This window comes from Solanum pennellii, chromosome 6, assembly GCF_001406875.1.
Source record: "Solanum pennellii chromosome 6, SPENNV200".
Taxonomy (NCBI): domain Eukaryota; kingdom Viridiplantae; phylum Streptophyta; class Magnoliopsida; order Solanales; family Solanaceae; genus Solanum; species Solanum pennellii.
In genome coordinates this window covers 4,619,418-4,624,840 of record NC_028642.1, presented here as the reverse complement: position 1 = coordinate 4,624,840, position 5,423 = coordinate 4,619,418, and positions in this window count along the sequence as shown.

The following is a 5,423-nucleotide window of genomic DNA, read 5'->3' as shown; positions in this document are numbered from 1 at the left end:
GTCAAGTCTGAGACATAGATTTGCACTCAAAAAAGGGAGAGTCGGGATAGATGGCGATGTGATTGCTTGGGTTTTAATTGCTTGCTTCTATACAAGTGTCGTTCAAAGTCGTAGTATGTCGCTTGAGGACAAACAATGAATTTAAGTTGAGGGTGTTGATATATCGTGAGTTACGGGATGTCTAATGCATTTCACTTAAGAGTTGTGTGTGACTAGAGCCTTTTTGTATTGCTTTTGATGGTTTTGTATCATGTTTTGCAGGAAAGATGTTTAGGCGTGAAGTTATAGAAAAAGATGAAATAGTGCAGAAAAAGTCATTTACAAAGGCAATAGACGGATCATAGATCCATTGACGCCCCATAGATGGGTATCATAGATAGACAACTCAGACATTGGATGAAATCAGGGAAATCTGACCAAGTGTGGAACCACGGCGAGCATTGATGATCCATCGATCGATTGACGGGCCGTACTGGTAAACCATAGAATGAGGTTGCGAGGGTTCCAGTACCTGATTTTCGAAAATTCTAAGTATGGATTCGCGGAGGGGCATTGACGAACCGTCAATTGATTGACAGGCGTACTGGTGGTCCGTCGTTTGATTCAAAGAGGGTAGAACTTGGAGGCTGAAATAGTTTCTAAGTCCTGATTGATGGAAGGGACTTACGAACCGTAGATCCATTGACAGTCCGTAATTTAGTCTCGTAGATTGAAGACGCGTGCATGAACAAACTTTCCTTATTTTTTTTCCTTTTTAATTAGGAGTTTGTTTTCTATAAATAGGGGATAAAACCTCTTTTTGGGTTGGCTACTAGTTATTATTCTAGTTTGAGACAAGGGAAGTCATTTTCGTTAGATTTGAGGAAAATGAATTGATTTGGAAAACATTTAGCCCAACCAAACATGAGAAAATTTAAAAATATTTTACTTCATACCAAACACACGCTTATTGTTTTTACAGTTGTAAAAAAATTACAAATAATAATGGGAGGTAAATTGATTAACATAATAAGTAATTAAAGTATAATAATGTTTCGTAGTTACAGAGTAGCTAAATTATTTTTGGTAGGTTATAAAATAGTTATCCAAAACATTTTGGGTAAATTAACAACGAAACTATTTTTTAAAAAAAAACTCAAATCAACTATGTGATAAATTTTTGTGTGTGTTGCATGTGTCCCATGCAAATAGTATATAAAGTATGAATTATATTAGAATTAAAGTGTAATGAGTGATACCAAATTTAATGTGAAAAAATACAATCTAAAATAAATGTACAATTAGTTTGTTGATCGACAAGTGATTAGATATGCTCTAGATCTTCAAACGTGAACAATTAACACCTTCTTGTAAATAATTTTTTCTATTCATGTTTCACTTGGGTGATTAGATTGCTAGGACTAAATATTAATATTTTTTTGTTATTAATTCAGAAAATGAGCAACTTTAGTTAGCTACAATTAATTTTGTGAACCAGTAATCTAAGGAACTTAAATGAAAAGGATTATAAGGGTAAATTAAGCCTAGTGAGAAAATCCAACTTCACTAATTCAAGAAGGCTCATAAGAAGGCAAAAGTCTAGGCAATAGACAAGAATAAGGGAAAATATATATTTGGTCAACCACGATGATATCATGAAAAAATCTCGTAAGTGGGTAAATGAACCTTGCAATGACAAGTCCATCACAAGAAGGCAAACATGGACAAGCCCAAGGACCTTTACCGATAGTGAGTTAAAGGACTCTCTAACTAGGGAAAAAAGATGAATTTACCCCCGAACTTTGCTAAATGGTATTTCGATGCCCTAAGTTGTACTTTGGGTCCATCTCAACCCCTGCCGCCCAATTATCGGTACACACATGCCCCTCTCACTAACAGACCCCTCATTTTGTGCACGTGTCTTAACCATAATCAACTACTCGTTTAATCATTGTTTTTAACCCATAAATTAACAATTCGCCCCATAAACCCGACCCACAATTAAAAGATCCACCTGACCCACAACCAAATAACCCTTTATTTTTTTTTGTAAGGAAATATCATTGATTCCTTGCTTATAAAAAAAAGGAGAAATAGAAAAAATTCATCTGGAATAAACTCAATGCCTTCTTCCTAAACTTTCAAACAAAAACAATTAATCAACCTCTTTCAACAACACAAATAGATTGTAAGAATATGTTCATTCTTGTGCAAAATTAAAATAAAAAACTTTCCAACAAAAACCACAAATGGTGCACTTGGTTCAATTTAGTTGGTTGAAGATGAAGCTCGTTGTTGGTTTTTTCTCCGTCGTTGGAATCTATTTGTTGTTGACTGTATTGTTTACTAATTTTATCAAACTTTAATTTTGTCGGAGCTTGAATCTCGCGATTAATGGCGGAACTCAAGAAAAATGAAAACCTAATTCAAATCTTGAAGCTTTATAGGTCAATGGTAATAGTATTTTTAAACCATTTTAACAACAACAAATCAATTTAAGTTCAAATTTTCTTATTTGATTGCAAACCCCCTTTTCTTGAAGCTTTGTCCTGCAATGGTGGTAGTATTTTCAATCCCTTTCAACAATTTTAAATCGATTTAAATTCAAAAATTTTGTTTCTATTGAAGACTCACTTTTAAGCCTAAAGTTTTATCCATCAATGGTGGTAGTATTTTCAACCCCATTCAACAACAATTAAAATGGATATTTTGTTTTTCAACTGAAAATTTGACTTACTGCAACACTTATGTAGCAATAGTTATACATTCGTAGCACTAGCTAACCTATGACAACGGTTTTAGCTGTTGCCAAATATCCTTGATCTAATAGAACAATTCTTAAAATGAACCGTTGCATCATCGCTATAATTGTACCTATAGAGATTATAGGGACTTTTCAAAAAAGTGACAATAAAGTTTCAAAATAAATGGGTGGTGACATAAGTCTTAAGTATTGGGTGTAGGTGACAATTATGTGATTAATAATTAAGAATTATGGAGTTGCCCTCAAGTTTATAAGTTGACAGTTTGGTCCATTGAATGAAGGGTAAAAGGGTAAATTGACTAAAACCTAATTTAACCAATTTTGGTGGGAATTAAAATTGGGGGAAGCCACCAACAAGCTGTATCAAAAGGGCAAATAAAATATTTTCCCCCACCTATCATCATATTTTTTTCTTCCTCTTCTTCTTCTTTGTCGTTCTTGCTTGTTTTTATTCTCGTTCTCTTTATCTTTTTTCTTCTTCTTTTCGTACATTATTGGTCTAAGTTGCTAGTCCTTGAGCTTTCTTCTTGTCATCTTCTTGAATCAAATTTAACTAATTTAATCAATGGATTAGATTTTGGTTGCTCTCAATTAAAATTACTTCATAAATGATTAGGGTCACACACCATTGTTTTGGTATGTAAAATTAATAGTTCTTTGAAATTATTCATCATCATTTGGCCACCTGCAATTTTTTCAATAATTTGCATTCGCGTTTCCAACAGATAGTTATATGTTGCAACAATTGACTATTGAAACAAATTATAGCCATTTGTAGCAACAGAAAGGTTATCTCAATAGCAACAGAATTAATAGATGTTGCAACATATAACTTACACAAGCTGCAACGTATAAGCTAGACAAGTACCAACATATGACTTGCATGTCTCAATTGACATGATAGTTATATAATACCATTGTAAATCATTGTTTTAAGTGTTATATCATATTTTTATTGCTTAATTATGATTTAAGTAATAAAATTTTGTCTAATTTGACATTTTTTTCATTCCTAAATTGCTCAATTTATCGATTAAGTCATCCTTGAAGTGACATATGTGGCAACATATGCACGTTCTGTTGGGAAAATTGCAACAGAAATGTCATATGTGGCAACATATGCACGTTCTGTTGGAAAAATTGCAACAAAAATGTCATATGTGGCAACATATATATATATCAAGAAAATAACCTTTTGGGGGTTAATTCAATTAAATTGTCACCTAATTCAACATGTAACACTTATATATAGTCCTATAACATATCTAAGTACAAAACTATGGTCTAATACAACAACCTTCATCAATTCAATCAATTATTTTTACAAAGACTATCATTTACTACTAGTTCATCATACAATAACCAAGTAACTACATATGATAGTTATATAATACCCTTGTTAATCATTGTTTCAAGTGTTATATCATATTTTTATTGCTTAATTATGGTTTAAAGTACTAAAATTTTGTCCAAGTTGACATTCTTTCATTCATAAATCGCTCAATTTATCGATTAAGTCATCCTTGAGTGACATATGTGGCAACATATGCATGTTCTGTTGGGAAAATGGCAACACAAATGCCATATGTGGCAATATATGTATATCATAAAATGATCTTTTGGGGTTAAGTCAATTGAATTGTCACCTAATTCAACATGTAATTCTAATATATAGTCCTATAACATGTCAAAGTACAAAATTATGGTCTAATACAACAACCTTAATTAATTCTAACAATTATTTTTACAAAGACTATGATTTACCACTAGTAAATCATACAATGATCAAGTAACTACATATGATAGTTATATAACACCCTTATAAATCGTTATTGCAAGTGTTATAACATATTTTTATTGCTTAATCATGTTTCAAAGTACTAAAATTTGGTCCAATTTGATATTTTTCCATTCATAAATCGTTCAATTCATCGATTAACCCATTCTTAAAGTAACATATGAGGCAACATATGCATGTTCAGTTGGAAAAATTGCAATAGAAATGTTATATGTGGCAACATATGTATATCATAAAATGGTCTTTGAGGGGCTAATTCAATTAAATTGTCATCTAATTCAACATGTAACACTAATATATAGTCCTACAGCATGTTTAAGTACAAAATTATAGTATAGTATAACAACCTTTCTCAATTCTATCAAATATTTTTATAAAGGTTATCATATCACTAGTTCATCATACAATGATCAAGTAACTTCATATGATAGTTATATAACATCGTTGTAAATCGTTGTTCCAAGTGTTATAGCATATTTTTATTGCTTAATTATGGTCCAAAGTACTAAAATTTTATTGGATTTGACATTTTTTCATTCCTAAATCGCTCAATTATCGATTAAGTCAACCTTGAAGTGACATGTGTGACAACATATGCACGTTTTGTTGGAAAAATTACAACAGACATGTCATATGTGCCAACATCTACATCGTAAAATGTACTTTTTACGAGATAATATTTCAAAAGGAATAAACCTAACCATCCTACAAACAAATAAGTGATAAAAACCACTAAAAAGTCTTGATTTAATACCAATAACTATTATATTTTATATTAGAAAATATCAACAATAAACTATAAATGATGAGGGCAACAACGCCTTTGTTGTAGAAGAAAATCGCAACATATTATCACTAATGTTGTGAAAAACATAACAACAA